The sequence below is a fragment of the Silene latifolia genome, chromosome 9 (genome assembly GCF_048544455.1).
Source record: "Silene latifolia isolate original U9 population chromosome 9, ASM4854445v1, whole genome shotgun sequence".
NCBI classification, from domain to species: Eukaryota; Viridiplantae; Streptophyta; class Magnoliopsida; order Caryophyllales; family Caryophyllaceae; genus Silene; species Silene latifolia.
In genome coordinates this window covers 38732353-38754193 of record NC_133534.1, presented here as the reverse complement: position 1 = coordinate 38754193, position 21841 = coordinate 38732353, and positions in this window count along the sequence as shown.

Sequence of the window (21841 nt, the reverse complement as noted above, 5' to 3'; positions counted from 1 at the left end):
AGGTCAGCCTCCCTCTCAGCCTCAGAAGGCTCCCTAAACATCGTCCGAGGAGGATCGATGATAACCGTCAAGACGTCCCGAGAGCACTGACGAGCCAAGCGCTCCACTAAGTATCACACAGGACCCATCGACGTTCTTAACAGCAGCCGACTCGAGCTCCTAGGTCGAAGGACCTCAGCCATGAAAGGAGGAGCGCTAGCGTACTCCTCCCAGGGCCTGGGCACCCACTAAGAAAAGCAAACGAAGGGTCATTCTTATGATCAGTTCTAAAGTAAAGAAGAGAGACAAACAAATGCAAGGTGAAATACTCACGCCGTCCAGCTGAAGAGCGTTCACCTCCCGCCGACAGACGTCGTGGAAGGAACGTCGACTCCTCGTGGGACACATCACCCAATCCCTCACAACGGGATAGGCCTTCTACACCGGCTCCGTCCTCTTGGGCGCGAGGCCCGGAAAGTGGGAGTACACCCACGCCTGTAAAACTAGATAATCAACAAACGATCTTTCATAATTCGATAAGAAAAGGAAATGGTCTTTCATGAAATGAAGTGAAAGTTCATACCTCCAACAGCAGTCCAGGGCCGACAACAGCAGGAGAAATCCCCTTCTCCATCAACTCCGGACAAACCATAACCCTCATGAAGCGGATGAGGACCGCAAAACCAGCAGTGACCCAGTCCCAATGGCCTAGGGAGCTCAGGTCAGAAAGAAAAGGAAGGAGCTTCGTCGAAAGCCTATCTCCCTTGTATTCGAGGTAAATCGTAGACAGAAACCACCAGAGCCATAAACGGACCCTCTGCTCTTCAGTGCAGGGAGGAGGAGCCGTCTCCCTCCCATCGATCACCACCGACGCCGGGGTCTTCCCCGCGAAGTAGTCTCGAACGTAAGAACTAGGCACCAAGCCAGGTACCGCAGCCGCCTTCGGCGCCAAGTTCCAGCCGATCAACCTCCTAGCCTCCGCCGAATCAACCCTCATGGCTGTCTCCGGCCAGTCCAGCACCTCAGTCCCACATGGCAGACCAGAAATCATGCGGCAGTCCTCTAACGTGACCCCCACCTCTCCAAAAGGCATGTGAAATGTGGAGGTCGTGTCCCAAAACCGGTCCAAGAAAGCTCGGACGAGACTGAGGTTAGCCCGATGCTTCCTCCTCGCTATATCCCTCCACGCCTGCACCAGAGCACAGAACGCTCCCCGCTCGATCATGGCTCGCACCTCAGCCGACAGCCTCTCGTAGCACCCCATCGCCGTCATGTAGCCCGAGAACGATCTGATGTTCCCGGCCTCCTATGTTGATTTGAAACAAAAGCTATCTTTAGCTCAGATGAAGGAGAAAAGGAATGACAAACATAAATGAAAGAAGATGAATAAAGAGTGAGGAATTCGATTTACCAAGCTCTTCACCGTCCTGTAGGACAGGTGACCCTCCGCAGCCCAGAGCAGGTGCCTACTGTCCCAGGTCTCAGCCCACATAGGTGCTCCCCTCAGCTGGCGACCACCCCGTCCAACGTTGTCCCGTCTCGGGGCCTCCTCCTCCTCAACAACCTCCTCCTCTAGGACCTCGTCCTCAGTAGCCATCACCGCAGCGGTGAAAGCCTCCTCCAACGCCTCCTCAAGCACCTGAGAAGGGTCAACAGCAATGTTCATGTCCATGGGATCTCTCCCAGATATAGAAGCCTCGTCACCTGCAACATTAAAGTAAATTTAGGCCGCATTAAGTGACGACAAGCCTTGATTAGGGGATTTTCGAGTTTTCGGAGCTCCGAAATCGCTCTTTTCTTGCCATCTTTGGCAAATTTACCACAAACCCATCCGCTCATGCGCTAATTTGGGTCAATTCAAGCCTAAGTTGAAGCCTAGTCATGGGTTTGAGTCGGAATTTCGACAGCATTTCGTTATAACGGCGATTATGCCCTAGGAAGTGTCCTGAAAAAGCCGTCACCAATCAAAATTCCGAGATGGTAGGAAGTTTACCCATCATACAAGGAGTCCAAATATCAAGTTTCGTCACAAATGGGCAATTCTACGGCTATTTTCGAAGCGATTTACGGTTTAGTTGTGAAACCATCTCAATTTCACTCAAATGCTCAAAACTCAACGAAAATTCGAAACAAACACATGGTTATGATCCTTATACTACCAATTAGCCATTTATAACGTCAATTTTTCAAGGCAAAGTCGTTTGGGGGAAAAGCCTCAAATTTTCGACTAATTAGGGTCAAAAACCCTAATTTTGTCGATCCCATTCGATCAAATACGGAAGATAAATGCAAGATTAGTACACATACCTCGATTAGTCATGGCAAATGCAAGCTATTAAATCAAATTTTGACGAAAACAGTTGGAATTTGAGAGAGAAATTGAGAGTTTGTGTTTCGAATAAATGAAATGAACCCTCTGTTTCATCGGGTTTTTACGCAGGAAAGACACGCCAAGGAATAGACGCAGCAGATGCTGCGCCTCTTCCAAGGGACGCAGCTCTTGCTGCGCCTTTTCCTCGGCTTCCCTTCATACGAATTTTCAAAAATTCGTTATGAGTTTGTTATTTCGTGGGCCCATCTTTGGTGCGCCTCTTCCTTGATGCCGCATCACATATTTGATCCGTTTGACATATATTCGCCCGAACCCGCATTTTCAAGCCAATTGCAAACTGCTATATTATTTGTATCCAAGACCTAGCTTGTCACAACGAGCGTTCCTTCTTTGACAGGTGTTTCGACACACCTCTATTATGTTCCCCCGGCGAGAGTACACGGATAGACATTCCCTCTCGAGACATGGAGATCAGTTCCCGATTATGTTCCCCCAGCGAGAGTACACGGATAGACATTCCCTCTCGAAACATGGAGATTAGTTCCCGATTATGTTCCCCCAGCAAGAGTTCACGACCGACAATCATTTCCTCTCAAGACATGGAGATCAACATCGACCCAAAGCTCTTCCGAAGTTTGTTTGAAGCCGACCACAAGCAGATTTCTCCCAGCAGTTCCAGACTATATCCTGCTGTCTTCTCCCAATATCGCATTTTGTTTCCCCTGGGGTTTCAAGGAATTTCAGGTATGGTCTCTTCTTATGGCTGACGAGCCTCCTTACGTAGTCTAATGGACTTTAACCGACCCTCCCCGATAGTCGACAAACTCTAAAACGTTCCCGATGACAGGTCCTTGGCTCAGACCCCTTGAGCCGCCTCGCGTCGCCATAGTCGCCAGGTTGTAATCTTCGATTGACCTGATGGCTATACTTTGACTTTCGCCTTGTCCAAGCCTCAGTCAAAGTGGGGGCTCTATAGATACCTCATTTCTGCAGCTCCCGCAAACCACCCGGTGATGATTAGGCCGCATGTTGATCCATCATAACCACCAATTAACGCTTACCATAAAACCGGACTCCTCACTAAACCGGGCTTTATAAAATAAATACTTTCATTAAAACATTTAAGATAAACTTTAAACAATTATAAAACAATTTTCGAAATGTTTATTAGTCGTGTATAAAAACTCAGCATTTCAATGTTATAGTAGAAGAGCTATAACATTGAGCTCTTTAACTAGTAAGGTTATAGCTGCAAAGCTATAACTTTACTAATCAAGAAACTCATTCTTGATTACCACTATGAGATAATCACCTATACTATTCTAATCTTCAAAGAGATCTTCGAGTATAGGCTACGTCATTATCCAAGCTTGTTTAATCTTTAAACGAACTTCGTCTTCACATGATACTTGAATGAATCTTGAATTGCTTGATCTTGAACGAAGGTTTGAACTTCTCATGCAATTGTCACAATCCTCTTTGTTGCTCGTAATAGGTTAGTTCTAAGATACTCAACAAACGATTACACGCAACAAGTATATAAAATGTAAAACACCTTGACATCATCAAAACATAAACATATAAGCTATATGGTCCAACAACAAGATTAATCCGTTATTCCATAACCAAAACACGAAAATCTTTCTTCCGCAGGAGGAAACCACTTAGGAAAGGACGCAGCAGGTGCTGCGCCTCTTCCAAGAGACGCAGTGCCTGCTGCGCCTCTTCCCAAGTCCTTTCCTGCGTATTTTTCGTATCTTTTCATATATTTTCGAGATTCACTTCCAAAGTTTCTCCGAAAACCCTAATTTCCGCCACGTGATTAGTATAAATAGCGACCTTCGGTCTCACATATTTCTCACGTGAGTGTCCGCCCCTTCTCTTTTCCCTTTGCATTCTAGACCACATTCTTACTTTTTGGCGCCTATGTGCTTGAACTTTCGACCACGTAAGCTCGGATCCTTCTGAGTACCAGCCTCGTTTTGCATGACTGACTAATTTGACCAACTCCACAGTAATCAACTTTAATCAAGCTTATTCGTTTTCCTCTTACGAGGGCACTTTCGTCTACATTCGAGTCGAGCATCACTAAACGTATACTTAGTTCATCTCGTTTCGTCAAACATGTAAGTCTGAGTCTGTTTTAATCCCTATTTTATTTATTGTACTTTACTTTTGTAATCTTAATGTAAGGTTTATGTCGAAAGTATTTCTAAAACCAATTTATAAAACCATGTTTTAAATCCTTTTTTACGAATTACCAGAAGATGACCGTCGAGAAAGGACGCAATGTAATACTCCGTATTTATGGTCTTGGGGGTACTCTATCGAGTAGCCCTTACTCTGTCGAGTAGGGGTGTGTCGCAGAATAAAATAGTTTCTGAGCTGTTGGGCACTCGATCGAGTAGTCGGGGCACTCGATCGAGTAGAAGGTACTCGATCGAGTACCTTGGGTACTCGATCGAGTGTCCCGGTTTATCGGGGTTTTTCTCGGGTTTTGTTAATTACGCGATTAAGGTATATAAACATATTCGTCTTTATTCTAAAACACTTTTGCCAAAACCTAAAACCTGTTTAAGAGAGAAAGCGTTGGTCCTTCTTCCTAATCGCGTTCTTGACAATTCCGGAGATCGACGGTCGGTTTGCATCGTAGTTTGTGTCGTTGGATTCCTTGCGTCAAGGGTGAGCTTCTAGCATAATTTTTATAACGTTTTGTTGAGATTAGTGAAACCCTAATTTAGTAATTGGGGGTTTTTATGAATAAGTGATTGAATAGTAGTATTCATGTGTATATGTTAGGAGGAGAGTTCATAGAAGAGGCGTTTTGAGACAAAGTGAGATACCGTCTGCTTGTGTGCTTTCCGGGTAGGATTTCCTACTCGCATTAGTCCCATAATGGGATATTGGTGATGTCTTTGTAGTTAGTTGTTTGATATGATGATTGTAATTGTAATTGTGATTGTGATTGTGGTTGTGTTTGTGATGGCTCTCGAGATGCGTTCTCGGCTGAGTGGGGTCACTTGCGGGAGTGATCTCACGCCCTAGTTTCGCCCTTCGTGGAACCCGCCACGGGAGGGGATGTGCACATTAATGGACGGGGTTATCGCTCGTACGATGAGCGGGGCTTAGGTGGGAACGGTGCGGTCCCCCATCGGCAGGGTCCCAAAGGGACGATCGATGATTGAGAGACGGTTGGGTGGATGTGTGTGTGTGTGGCAGTTCGGCTGTCTGTTTGTCTTATTGTTGTTATTTGTTTTGATTGTGTGATTAGTACTGACCCCGGTGTTGTTTTGAAAACCTGCGGTGATCCATTCGGGGATGGTGAGCAGATATTGAGCAGGTATAGAGATGATACGGGATAGCTGGGATGGCCACGACGTGACGATAGAGTCTTCCGCTGTAGTTTAGCTTTTATTTACATTTCAGTTTGAGTAGACAGTTTGGATAATGTATCTTACTATCAGTTTGGGTTTCAAGGATTGTATTCATTCATTAAACGATTAATGATAATGTTGTTTCTTTATCGCTGTTGTTTGATTATCATACCTCGGGCAACCGAGATGGTGATGTCTCCATACCTGAGTGGTCCTGGTAAGGCACTCGGAGTATGGGGGTGTTACACGCAACAACTGCTGCGCCTCTTCGAAGGTACGCAGCACCTGCTGCGCTTCTTCGTGAGGCTGCCGCAGTTCCTGCTTCCTTTCTTCTTCCTTCGTCTTTTGTCAATTCGTTCCTTTTAATTCGTTTGTTCTTCGGTTCTTTGATATAATAGCATAATAATTCTAACATGTAATATATTATTCATAATCCATTGTTAATTAATTCGACTTAAATCCCTTATAACCAATATTTGCGGGTTTTCGTTATTAAAGTCAATCCGGGTTTTAGAGATTCGATTCATTAATATTAAGTCTCTAGAATTCGATCTTTGACATAGTTGCATCTGTTATTCATCGTCACCATCGTTAATTCGTCGCTAATAATCTGTTTAAGCTAAATTTGGTTTGTTTAATTTGTTAATAATCCATTAATCTTGTATATAATTAGCTCTAATCGGTTTCATCCATGTTCATCGCTTTCATGACCATTAATCGCATGTAAATAACCTGCTAATCACTTTCATCCGAGTCAAATAATATTAATCAAGCATTAAATCGCCAACGAACATTAACGACTGTGCCAAGGAACGGACGAGCATTAAATCAAGAACTGAGCCAAGGAAAGGACGCAGCAATTGATGCGCCTCTTCCAAGGGACGCAGCTCTGTTGCGCCTGTTCCTGGTTGATTTCTGTCTCTGAACTTCCGTTGTTGCTTTGACCTAGTTTGTTAATTAGGATCTTAATTAACCATTATTCGTATTATCACCTTAATTCCTGTTCGTTAATTTATTTATTTATTCTTTCTTAAATTATCCGTTTTAAAAGTATTTTCGACATAAATCAATTAACCCCATGTAATTATTGTAATTTTCATTATTGTATTTATTATTGTATTTCTTGTATCACTTGTATGCCTTCACATGTAATTGAACTTAAATCCCTACTTTGACCCAATTGTATGATTAAATTACGTGTTAACCGACTTAGTATTAATTCTCACATGCTCGGATTAAAACGTTGGATGTTGCATTCCATGCATATAATCGACAATATATCGAGTATAGATAATTTCCCTAATCATTAGTAGAGGCCGCTATCGAGGCGGGCGGGATTAGGTGTTCGATCAAAAGAGCTTCCTAATACGTACCCTCACCCCTTACTCCATATCTCTGTGAACATCCGTGTTTATTGGCATCCACGAGAGTCATTCTAGATATAGAATGCTAAGGGTAACGAGTTCTTGGTGTTTATGTCACTACTTTGTGTCTTGACATGACACGAGGTATTCGAACGGTTTCCAATTTTCCACAATAAATTGGTGGCGACTCCACAAATGCAAACGCTTGTTTCCGAAGCGCCCCCGTGGGCCCGCGTCCAATTGGGTAGCAAATTATCAACCATTCTTGACTTCGACATTGATTAATTCTTGGTTGAGGAGGTTGTATTATTCCTGAAATGGTACACTTAGAAACACGATTAAATTGGGCATGTCATCATCAACAAATATGTCCTAACAAGTTTCACAGAAGGCAAATCAAGGGCATGAAGCCACTCCCGCAAGTGACTCCCCTCAGCCAGGGACGCGCTCCAAAGATCACAGACAGATACAACAACAACAACAACAACAACAACAACAACAACAACAACAATGAAAATATACAACGACGGTCACAACACCAACATTATACTTTAACAACAATCATAACCAAATCACCAACCACATCATTTAATTAATACTGAGTAGGGAAAACCCTACCTGGAATGCAACACAAAAGCAGACGATCTAGCAGCTGTCTCAAAACCTCTCTTCTACGAACCCTCCTCCTATACAAATAATCATACAATCACAACCATCACAACATAGCCATCAAAACCCCCAATCCCCAAATTAGGGTTTAACCAAAGTCAACCAAACACTATAAAAACGGTACGTAGAACTTACCCATGATGCAAGGAATACAACGGTATAAAGAACAACGAAATCCGACTTCTCTAGCTCTGGGATTTGTCAATAAGGCGAAAGAACAAAGCAACGTACTTGACTTCTCTCTTAATCAGCAAATTCGGTTTGCAAAAGTGTTTAAGGAAGATGACGAAAAGTACTATATTAATCCGCCTTATTAACAAAACCCGTCAAATAATACCCGACAACCGACTTACATGATCGAGTAAGTCTTGTACTCGATCGAGTGCCACTTACTCGATCGAGTGACAAGGCTACTCGATCGAGTACCCTACAGGCAAACTACTGTTTTTTATTTCAAACATGCTTACTCGACAGAGTAAGCCCCACTCGATAGAGTACCCACAGACTCATAAAACTGTAGTATTACAGTCTTCCCTCCTTAAAAAGAACTTCGTCCCCGAAGTTCAAACCTCAACAAACAAAAACACACTAACACTCTCCCGACACAACAACAAAAACAAAACTCAACATAAAACTCCAAAACATACTCACCAAACCAAACTCAACCCGACTCAAACAACTACTAACTATATCAAAAACAACATAAAAAGATGTAAAAACTCTTCGCGATCATCTCCTACCCCCCTAAAAGAAACAAGGTTACGTCCCCATAACCATATATACCTGATCAAAAAGAGACGGGTAGCGCTCTCTCATGGCCTCCTCCGCTTCCCATGTAGCCTCCTCAACTTCATGATTAGACCAAAGAACCTTAAGCAACATTGTGTCACCATGTCTAGTTTTCCCAACCTTCCGGTCATGAACCTGTTTAGGCACCTCAAGATAAGACAAGGACTCATCTAACTCTATGTTCTCTACCTCTAACACATGTGACGGATCACTCACATACTTTCGTAGTTGAGACACATGAAACACATTATGTACCCTATCCAAAGCAGACGGTAAAGCCAACCAATAAGCAACCTCTCCAACACGGTCTAAGATCTCATATGGTCCTATGAACTTTTGACTCAGCTTCCCTTTCTTACCAAATCTCATGACCCCACACATAGGAGACACTTTCAAAAGAACCTTGTCCCCAACCTGAAACTCTATATCCCGGTGATGAAGATCTGCATAACTCTTTTGTCGATCCTGGGCCGCTCTCATCCTCTGTCTGATTAGCTTAATCTGCTCGACCATCTCATGTACCATCTATGGTCCTAAAACCACTGCCTCAGCACTATCGTCCCAACAAATCGGACTCCTACATCTCCTCCCATATAAAGCCTCAAATGGCGCCATGCCAATACTGGTGTGATAGCTGTTGTTGTAGGAAAACTCAATCAAATCCAACCTCTGCTCCTAGCTACCACCAAAATCCATAACACAAGCTCGTAACATATCCTCTAGAGTCTTGATGGTCCTCTCAGTCTGGCCATCTGTCGCAGGATGAAATGTTGTACTCATCTTCAATGTAGTTCCCAAAGATTCCTGCAACTCTTTCCAAAACCGTGAGATAAATCTCGAATCTCTGTCAGACACCATATCTTTAGGTACCCCATGCAACCTTAGCACATTCTTCCAATAAGACATAGCTAACTGTGCCTTAGTCCATGTATCTTTCATTGGCGTAAAATGAGCTGAATTGGTCAGCCGATCCACTATAACCCATATCATGTCGTTACCCTGATGACTCTTCGGTAAACCCACGATAAAATCCACAGAAATGGACTCCCACTTCCACTCAGGTACTTCAAGAGACTGAATCTTACCTTGTGGTCGTCGCTGCTCCCATTTAACTCTCTGACATGTCAAACAACGGGCCACAAACTCAGCTGTTTCTTTCTTCATCCCAGGCCATCAGAAAGTCTTCTTCAAATCCTTTTATAGCTTGTCATCACGTGGATGTACCGAGTATGGTGTACAATGAGCCTCTGTCATGATCATATTTTTCAACTCCTCATCATTGGGAACACACTACCTCCCATCAAATCTCAGACTACCATATGTATGAATAGAGAATCTAGACACTATCCCTTTCTCTACTCCAGCTCTCCACTCTACAATCTTAGGATCTAAAACCTGTTTACCGCGAATATCATCATAAAGATCAGGCTGCACTGTCAAATTTCCCATGGCATCCCCTTTCTGAATCATGTGTATCTCGAACTTCCCAATCTCATCTCTCAATCTCGTCAAGGATATAGCTGTGCACAAAGAATGCACACTCTTCCTGCTCAAAGCATCTGCAACCATATTGGGTTTCTCTTCATGGTAGATAATATCCATGTTATAATCGTCAATCAACTTCATACACCTCCTCTGTCTCATGTTCAACTCCTTTTGAGTGAAGATGTACTTGAGACTCTTGTGATCTGAAAATACCTTAAAGGTCGCCCCATATAGGTAATGTCTCCAAATCTTAAGAGCAAACACAATCGCACCCAACTCCCGATCGTGTGTAGGATAATTCTCGTCATAAGGCTTTAATTGCCTAAAAGCATAGGCAATCACTTTACCATTTTGCATCAACACACATCCCAACCCATTCTTTGAATCATCTGTATACACTTCAAAGTTCTCGATCCCTTCAGGCAATGCTAAGATTGGAGCTGTGGTCAAACGCTCCTTTAATGTTTGGAACGCCATCTCACAACTCTCATCCCAACGAAACCTGTTCTCTTTCCTTATCAAAGTTGCCATAGGTCTAGTAATCTTGGAGAAATCTTTCAAGAACCGTCGGTAATACCCTGCTAAACCCAAGAAACTTATGATCTCATCTACATTATTTGGTGCTTCCCACTTGGTATCTGCCTCAATCTTTGCAGGATCCACAGCTACCCCTTCCTTTGAAATCACATGCCCCAGAAAAGCAACTTTCTCCAACCAGAACTCACACTTGGATAACTTTGCATACTACTCATGCTCCCTCAAGGTCTGTAGCACAATCCTCAGATGCTCCTCATGCTCCTCCTTAGTCTTAGAAAAGACTAAGATGTCATCTATGAAAACCACCGCAAACTTATCCAAGAACCGACTAAAGACTCGGTTCATCAAATTTATAAACACAGCTGGTGCATTAGATAACCCAAACGGCATCATCACATACTCATAATGGCTATAACTCGACGTGAAAGCTGTCTTTGGTATGTCCTTTTCTCTAATCTTCACTTGATGGTAACCAGACCTCAAATAAATAATGCGATCACAATTGTCGATCATATTGATCACATATTTAAATCTCATAACAAGAATACGGAAGGGATGATACATTACATATACAGTCAACTGGTCCACACATATCGGTAATGATTGGCTGGCTAGAGTTTGACATTACTGTCATGCGACGGTGGTGATCAGTTGATCCCTTGAGGTCACACCTAAAGGACGATTCCCTTAATTGAAAAAGGTTAATTAATTGTATGTCGATACAGATTAATTAATTCCTTAAAATTGAACAAATTTTATCATAAGAGAGAAAATGACATCTTATTATAATGTGATTAAAAGATTTTATTTAGTAATTTAAGAAGTTATATTACTAAAATTAATCGGTGTTTACGAAACACGCGAGATGAGAATGATAAGTTAGTTATAATTACAAGATATTGTGAATTATACTAACTAATATTTAAATGACCATTTTATGAGAAAGTAATTTTGAATTACTAGTCAATTTGTTAAATGTGATTTATTTAATTTGTAAATGATATTTAATTTGTTAAATATGCATTTTAAATTAAAACATGACATAAGACATGTCACGTGTCATATGACATACAATTGTACAATTGACAAAAATAAAATGGACTCCATATTACACATATTAACCGAAATATTGGTGGGCATTTTAGAAGTTTTGTCTTATTCATTTGTCTTATTCATTTGTCTATGACACTTGATGGTGACTTGACTATGACAAAGCCTTACACTAATTAGTCTTGTGAAGACAAAAAGGAAAAAGAAAAAGGGTCCAAAAACCTATATGGCCACCGGTTTTTATGACACAATAGAGTGATTTTTTCTCTATTATTCATTCTCTCATGTTTTTATGATAAAACACAACACTCTCTCTCTCTCGTTCTTCATAAAAAAAAATTTTATGAATCAAATTTGTACAAATCAATCACTAATAATACTAGTAGTAGTATATGAGTATTAGTAATCGATTTTAAGGTAAACCACATTACAAATATCTAGTACATATTATTTTGTGGGATTTTGGGTTAGTCTTGGGTGCTACTTATTGGAGGGCTTCTATTTTGAAGTCATGGATGATCATCCTAATGTATTTTCTAGCTCAAGAACAAATGAAGGTAGGAGACCTTTATTTGTGCCCATTTGGCCGAATTTTTGATGGTGAGAAAACGATTTTCTTATCTCTTCTTATTTAGTTTGCATGCATAAGATCAACAATTTATTTTATGACTAAATAAAGTAATTCATATATGAATATGTAAATTATTGAGATTAATTAATTCTAACAAGCGGTATCATGAGCTTTAGGTTGTTTGCATGCAAATCGGTTTATAGTTTTTCCGAGTTATATGATTAACATACAAAACTAATTAAATTGGTTTTATGAAGATAAACCTTAAAATAAATTTGCATGTTAAAAGTTTCTGATCCTAAGTGATTTTTAGGATATTTTGATTTATTTATGGATTTTATTGTTCATTTTATATAATATTGACATTAAAATGTGATTTTTATGATAAAAATGTCATTTTTGGACGAAAATTAGCTAAACTTCGATTTTTTCAGTGGTTTTTGGATATGTTTTCACATATATTATCTACTGATGTCCTGTAAGTTTTCATGATAAAATGAGTTGTTTTGCTCGAAATATGGATTTTTCAAGTTAAAATCGTATTTGAATGGGAAAATAGGTTAATATGAGTTATATTTCGAATCTGGTCATGGAAATTTAGTATGTTGTCACATGCAATTTTACAATATTTTTGTAAAATATTTGGCTATAATGAAGTCTTTATGCATTATTTATGAATTTTTGATGAAAAATCACATAAATAGTGACTTTAATTAGTAAAAAAATGCTAAAATATACTTCATGACTAAGAAAAAACGTTACATGTTGCATTTTATCATATATTTCAGATGTAAAAGTGCAAAGTTGATAAAAATAATTTTTCTCATATTTTTATGGTCAAAATTGATAAAACCGATAAACCGCAACATTGTTTTTCTCGATAAATTTTCGAAATTTTTAACCTAAGTTTTGAACATTATGAGAGTCATGGTATTTTTCCAGAATGTTCATGAGTTTAAATTTCAAATTTTGAAATTATTGAAATTTTTATAATTTAATTTGAAGTTTATAACATAATTTTGTATTTTTAGGTCCATTTATGAACAAGATTATGAAATCAAGGTTAATTATTGTCAAAATATTAGTGGAGACTAATTTTGAGTCCTAAGTTGGTTAGGGTAATTAACTTGTACATAAATATGAGTTTATGTAATTATTGTGATTTTAACAAGTTAAATCACGCAAATCCGTAAAAACCGGTTAATATACGATATTGGCTCTTTAAAGGCGATTTAGCATAAAATATAGCATGTTCATACATATTATAATGCTGCATTTTATTTATGATTGTCATATTTTAATTTTTATGTAATTTTGAATTATGTAATTTTACTTAGTATGGCCTTAGTTTTAATTGGTATTACCCGAAATGTATGGGAATATCGATTCGGTTGTAATTATTGTGATCTCGTATCACCGTTTTGTAATTTAATAGATTTATTTTATTTTAATTACAAATGTATAATAGGAAATTATGTAATTCATTATGTAATTTAATTATTCCGGAGTTCCTTGAAGATGGTGCCTTTCGAGAAGACGGTCCATCAAAGACGGTGTTACCTCGAGATGCGTGTCAAAATCGAAGTTCAAGGGACCAAAGGAGTTGGTTTCCGAATTTGTAAAATATTTTATTAGATTCACTATTTTAGTAAAGCCATACTAGGATTTTATTTTTATGCTTTGCATTTTATTCATATGTTGCATACATCGCTAAATCGTCATAACTAAACATGCGTTTTAAATCGAGTTTATCGACCGTGTCAATTACAATTATCGTAGTTCACCGCTTTAGTTCACTTAAAACGTGATAGATAATAAATTGACATGACCTCTCGCTAAAATAAACAATTGAGACTTAGCCTTACCAAAAAGTAGAAACCATGAAAACCTATTTCGTGAGGGAGTGCACTCGGCTTTACCGGGGTACAAACCTTGTTACGTAGGGGAAGTGGGTGATAAATGTCTATCCATGTTAATAAAGGGTATTTCGGCACACCGTGCCCTAAGTTAATATGAATTTGGATCATGGACACATTTATTCGAAATTTGGATTGAACTCAACGAAAGTATTCACGACGATTTCCGGATGTGTTTCGGGCTAGAGATAAATATTAATGTAATTTTATCGACCAAGAGTTCTAAAAATAGAATCGATTAAAGAGTTAATCCACCGAGTTTAATTAATAAAGGGTATTTCGGCACACCGTGCCCCAAGTTAATATGAATTTGGATCTTGGAATCATTTATCATAGTTGGGTAGAGGTCACTATGTAAATGCTTTACTTGTTATTTACAAGTATTAATAAAACGATAAATGTTAAGTTTTCCACTATTCCGTTATTATATTGTTCTATTTCTTTACCACAATTCATATACGATATCATTTCGATTTTTGATTCAAATCTCCATTAAAACATCGTAACTAAAGACAAAATTTAAATTTTCTTCTAAAAACCTCGTATTATCCATTGTAAGGATCTCTTGTGAAGAGTATAGATAAAAGTTATTAGTGATCAAAAGGGTTTTTGATTCTTAACTAACATATCTACTTACAATGAATTGTTTCTCATATGCTTAATTGAGTTAAGTACTTTGAAACGTTATATCATTTTGGTAACTAGATTTGTTGGAAATTAAAATTGACCAAAATACAGCAACCACTTCAATGAAAGTTTTAAGACTAAACAAACGAATGAAGAACAGTCTTCATGAATTTCAATTTTGCTTCTCTTAGCAAAGACTCATTGAAATGAGTGGGAGCATTCTCTTAAACCGTTAAGAAAAGGACGAGGTTCAAGAAGTAAAGATTAGAATGGAATTGACAAGACAAAGGTAAAAGTAAAGACTAAACCTATCAATTCCAATCGATAAAGTTCCCATTTTAGAAGTGTTGGACACTAGAAAGGAAACTACCCGAAGTTGTTAAAGAATAAGCAAGTTAGTTGTGGGACATCTAATAAGACTTAGTTATTTGTTTATTTGATTGACATAAATTTTTCTAGTACTACTTCGTCAATATTAGAAACCGGTGGTGGTTTTCATCATTGTATTTGATACATAGGATGATTAGAATATGACGACTAGCAACAATGATGTTGAGAGATAGAGTCATTGTGTACTCAATCTAGTTTTTATTTGGGTTTAGAGTTGTACTTAATTGTGACTATTAAGTGCATAAACTCTAAATAAGAATATAAATTTGTTAAGATACAAAAGAGGTTTCACTTTTGTGACCCTATACACCATGATTTGATGTATGGCTAGCCCATTATCAAGATGATTATATTCTAAACCAAACTAGAATGATATATCATGAAGATGATGCAAGACTCAAATTGGTAACCCGAGATTAAACCTTAGATTCTGGAATGATGAACGCAAAGAGTTATCGAGTACTCTTGAAACCATTAGATCTTATGGTATATGCGTATCTTGTATTCAAAGCAAGATGTCTCGTGTTTTTTTGGTTGAAAAGGAGATCGAGGTTGTAAATCATTGATCCAGAATAGGTTGATCATTTTCTTTTACCAACGATTTAAGTTGACGCTAATGTGTTCACTTAATAAGGTAATTAGAGAAATCTTTGAAGAAGTTCAAAAAATTCCAGGAATCACGATTTAGTCGTGACGGGATTTCTAAGTGAAGACTTTGATATAAGCCAAAGGAAATGTGATATAGTATCACAAATTAAATCTCTCTTAGCACGCTTATGGAATAATGTGTGGTTGGATAAGAAATCAAACGCTATTCGATATGGTTTGTACTTTAATCAAGTTACTTTGAGTTACTTGATCCTTTTGGGGATTTTATCATTTTGTCTAAATTATTCTTCCACTAAATCTAAATCGAATCATATGAGATATGAAATGGTAGGGTACCATGTTTGTAAGTTTTCAAAAGAAACAAATGCTCATTTTTCCTTACTATAATCACGAGTACAACGAGTTTGTGGCTCGTGAAGCTGTCTTTCTAGAATACAAGTTTATTTCCAGAAGACAAAGCGGGAGAAATTTTTCAAGAGCCACAAAGAATGTTATGTCGCAAGAAACTGGTCTTTCTTGGCTACATGAGACGTTTTGTGTAAGACATTGTTTATTCAAAACCTAGGAGGTTAAAGTCATCACTTGTTGAAGATGATGAATTAGTGTTACTTTTAGAAAGTAAAGAGCTTGTAGCTTACAAAGAAATTGTTTGATTCAAGTTAATTACTTCTGGATAGTAATGAACATATGACTTACATGAGAGTGTTTAAGTCACAACTCAATACAAGGCTTAGAGCCATGAAAATCCGAAATAAATTCCAAGTGAATTGTTAGATATCAAAGCTTGATTGGTGGCAAAGGGTTTTGCACTAGTTGAAATGCTTAAGTCTATTTGGATCTTCTTAGGGATTGTGTTTCATTATGATGATATACATATAGCAAGTGAATCTAAAACCCACTTCTTCAATTAGAAGGAATGTATTCAATACATGTCATGAGTTTTATAGATTCTTACAATCCTAAGATAATGTACAACTTAAGAGATTGTCTTAAGTAGGACATCAATGAGTTGGAATCAATGTTTTGATCATGTTATAAAACTTTTCTCGATAGGTCGAGAAGTTGTGTTTATACATAAAGTTTAGTGGGAGTTACGGTAATTTTAATTAGTCTAATATGTGGATGACATATTGATCATTGGGAATGATTTAAGACTTGGAGATATATATAATACATCTTTAATATCCAGATTTATGGAGATAAATCCACATGATATTAGCGTCAAATAAGAAGTCTTATGTTGATAAGATTCATGACTAGTTCTGTAACACCCCCATACTCCGAGTGCCTTACCAGGACCACTCAGGTATGAAGACATCACCATCTCGGTTGCCCGAGGTATGATAATCAAATAGACAAAACAGAAACAACATTTATTATAAGTAATTTAATGAATAAGTACAATCCTTGAAACCCAAACTTAAAGTACAATACATTATTCCAAACTAACTGTTCTCAACTGAAATAGAAATAAAAGCTAAACTACAAATGAAGACTCTATCGTCATGTCGTGGCCATCCCACTATCCCCGTATCATCTCTATACCGCTCAATATCTGCTCACCATCCCCGAATGGATCACCGCAGTTTTCAAAACAACACCGGGTCGATTAAATCACACAATCAAAATAGATAACAACAATAAAACAAACAGACAAACCGCCACACACACACACGCACACCCAACCAACCGTCTCAATCACCGATCGTCCACCGGACCAGCCACCCGATGGGGGACCGCAGCCGTTCCCACCTAAGCCCCGCTCATCGTACGAGCGATAACCCTGTCCATTAATGTGCACATCCCCTTTCGTGGCGGGTTCCACGAAGGGCGAAACTAGGGCGTGAGATCACTCCCGCAAGTGACCCCACTCAGCCAAGAACGCATCTCGAGAACCATCACAAACACAACCACAATCACAATCACAATTACAATTACAATCATCATATCAATCAACTAACTACAAAGACATCACCAATATCCCATTATGGGACTAATACTGAGTAGGAAATCCTACCCGGAAAGCACAACACGCAGACGGTATCTACAAAATGTCTCAAAACGCCTCTTCTATGAACTCTCCTCCTACCATACAACACATAGATACTACTATTCAATTACTATTCATAAAAACCCCCAATTCCTAAATTAGGGTTTCACCAATCTTAACAAAACATTATATAAATTACATTAAAAGCTTACCCTCGACGCAAGGAATCCAACGACACAAACTACGATGCAAACCGACCGTCTGAACTCCGGGAATTGTCAAGAACGCGATTAGGAAGAAGACAATTTGCTTTCTCTCTTAAACAGGTTTTAGGTTTTGTAAAAAGTGATTTAGAACAAAGACGAATTGGTTTAAATACCTTAATCGCGTAATTAACAAAACCCGAGAAAACTCCCCCGTAAAACCGGACACTCGATCGAGTACCCAAGGTACTCGATCGAGTACCCCTACTCGATCGAGTGCCCCACTACTCGATCGAGTGCCCAACAGGTCAGAAACTATTTTATTCTGCAACATACCCTTACTCGACAGAGTAAGGGCTACTCGATAGAGTACCCCCAAGACCATAAATACGGAGTATTACAAGTTCAATCAAGTTGAACATATTTGATTGATTCCATTTGCTTCCACTGCCGAATCAATTAAATAGGAAATGATGTATAACACTTCATATACTTTGAGTATGATGAATTGTTTCAAATCGAATTTAAGTAATAGTTACCTAGTAAGCCATAAAAATTACCCTTAAGTGCTTGAAGAAGCATTAAGGATGTAAAGCAAAGTGTTTTTGATGCAATTTTGTGTAAGGATGTTACACAATTGAGATTGCGCACGGTTTCCGACAAAACCATAATCAAAACACATTAGGATGGTTAAGATACCATTGTGGCTATGTTATTTAAGAAATTAATTTTCTAGAATCGTTCTAGGCAATAAAGAACAATGAGATATATTTACAACGGAAATTAAGTACACTTGCAATCATGAGATGTGCAAGAAGGATGAGTCCCGCACACTGTGAAAACAGTAGGAGCTATTCTAAGGCTAGAAGGCCTATGTCTTGATTGGATCTCGACACGTACTCAGAAAGTTTTGTAATGCAAATGTATATATACATTACAAAGGAAAACGAGTATGTAGTAAGGTTGAGTAAGGTACAAGAAGTTGATAAAACCTACTAACCAAAGCCTTCTCATAGGCTTAACATGATGAGTCATGTCATATGTCATTTCAATTGCATTGAGATGAACAACTACATATAAAATTAAAATGGATTATAAAAATATGAAGTAGTAATCAGGTATTGACTATTCATATGTAATAATCATATTTATCGTTCGAGTTTTTAAATCTAAAAAACTCCTTTTATACTTTGTTACATCCAAACGGGTTGTAGAGACAATATTGAACCTCGTTAAAGTGAACCCGGATTAACATGGTATTCGCCCATAGTCACTTGTATGAGGTGACGTCTCGAAGTGACTAGAGTGTGATGCGATTGATGGCAAGTTCAAGTGCCATAGTCATGTGAGATGACTAGTCGATCACATAGGCAGACTGTTAGGACCACTTTATCGGGCAGTGACCGCTTATAGAGTTCTGGCAAATTTATATAGCCTGGTCATGGCGAGAGCTACTATAGTATTCTAATGAGTCGATTCTTTTTACTAAAGACTGTTCGCCTAAGATGCCACAGTTTCAGATTAGCTTTGATTTATGTTACTAAGACCTTCGTAAATGGAGTCAAATGGGCATATTTTGGGTTATGATGGTTGTGGATAGTCGAAGGGAATAGTGCGATAGGAATTGTCCACCCCTTTGTCAGGGTTAAAACAATATCTCAGGGCCACTCGAGGAGTAATGAACTGGAAATGCGTGGCCACGCTCGGAAGGTTTCTAAGGTAGAAAATTCCGGTCAATCAGGTATTCTCCAGATCGAGGAAACCACTCTCGATATGATCACTTGCAAGTACGACCCGAAAGACACCTTGCATTGAGTGGGAGATAGTAATAGGACAAGAGAATTGGTGACGCAACTTGTCGAGGACAAGTGGGAGATTGTTGGAATATGTGTCTTCCGACAATAATGCGATCACAATTTTCGATCATATTGATCACATATTTAAATCTCATAACAAGAATACGGAAGGGATGATACATTACATATATAGTCAACTGGTCCACACATATCGGTAATGATTGGTCAGGCTAGAGTTTGACATTATTCTTGTCGTGCGACGGTGGTGGTGATCGATTGATCCTTGAGGTCATACCTAAAGGACGATTCCCTTAATTGAAAAAGGTTAATTAATTGTATGTCGATTCAGATTAACTAATTCCTTAAAATTGAACAAATTTTATCATAAGAGAGAAAATGACATCTTATTATAATGTGATTAAATAAGATTTTATTTAGTAATTTAAGAAGTTATATTACTAAAATTAATCGGTGTTTGCGAAACACGCGAGATGAGAATGATAAGTTAGTTATAATTACAAGATGTTGTGAATTATACTAACTAATATTTAAATGACCATTTTATGAGAAAGTAATTTTGAATTACTAGTCAATTTGTTAAATGTGATTTATTTAATTTGTAAATGATATTTAATTTGTTAAATATGCATTTTAAATTAAAACATGACATAAGACATGTCACATGTCACATGACATACAATTGTACAATTGACAAAAATAAAATGGACTCCATATTACACATATTAACCGAAATATTGGTGGGCATTTTAGAAGTTTTGTCTTATTCATTTGTCTTATTCATTTGTCTATGACACTTGATAGTGACTTGACTATGACAAAGTCTTACACTAATTAGTCTTGTGAAGAAAAAAGGAAAAATAAAAAGGGTTCAAAAACCCTATATGCCCACCGGTTTTTATGACACAATAGAGTGATTTTTTCTCTATTATTCATTCTCTCATGTTTTTATGATAAAACACAACACTCTCTCTCTCTCTTGTTCTTCATAAAATTTATTTTTATGAATCAAATTTGTACAAATCAATCACTAATAATACTAGTAGTAGTATATGAGTATTAGTAATCGATTTTTAAGGTAAACCACATTACAAATATCTAGTACATATTATTTTGTGGAATTTTGGGATAGTGTTGGGTGCTACTTATTGGAGGGCTTCTATTTTGAAGTCATGGATGATCATTAGACCTGTCAAACGGGTCGGGCGGGTCGAGTCTCGGGTCGGGTCATACGGGTCGGGTCAGAATACGGGTCGAGTCAAATACGGGTCGGGTCAGATACGGGTCGGGTCATACGGGTCACGGGTCGGGTTAGGGTCAGAATACGGGTCAAGAAATAATTTTTAACGCCTTTTTTAAACGATTTTTTTAATTTAAAAAATATATTTTTAAAAATTAAAATATGTTTAAAATTATTATTTTAGTCATATTCATCATATACAATAATTATATTGATATAATTATTAAAATAAAGTTTTTTTAATAATTATTTTATTATTAAATATTATAAAAGTTATATAAAATTGACTTTTTAGTTGAATTTTTAATTTTAAGTAATAAAAAAATAATTTTTTAACTATATTTTCAAATATAATATATAAATAATAATATTTTTAATAAAATTCATGATTTTCCCTTGACCCAACGGGTCGACCCGTTCGGGTCGGGTCTCGACCCTAAAATAACGGGTCATTTCGGGTTCGGGTCAAACGGGTCGCAGGTCGAAAAAACCGGGTTTGTAACCCTAAGAAAACGGGTCGGGTCAGGTCGGGTTTTTGGGTCGGGTCGAGTTTTGACAGGTCTAATGATCATCCTAATGTATTTTCTAGCTCAAGAACAAATGAAGGTAGGAGACCTTTATTTGTGCCCACTTGGCCGAATTTTTTATGGTGAGAAAACGATTTTCTTATCTCTTCTTATTTAGTTTGCATGCATAAGATCAACAATTTATTTTATGACTAAATAAATTAATTCATATATGAATATGTAAATTAATGAGATTAATGAATTCTAACAGTAGCTGGTTTCTGATAAAAATTACTGCCATTGCGATTACCCCCACCGTTGTGGTTCTGACCACCCCTGTTCTTCCATGACCCAGCCGGTCTGTTGCTCGCATAACTATGTGCAGGACCCTGAGAA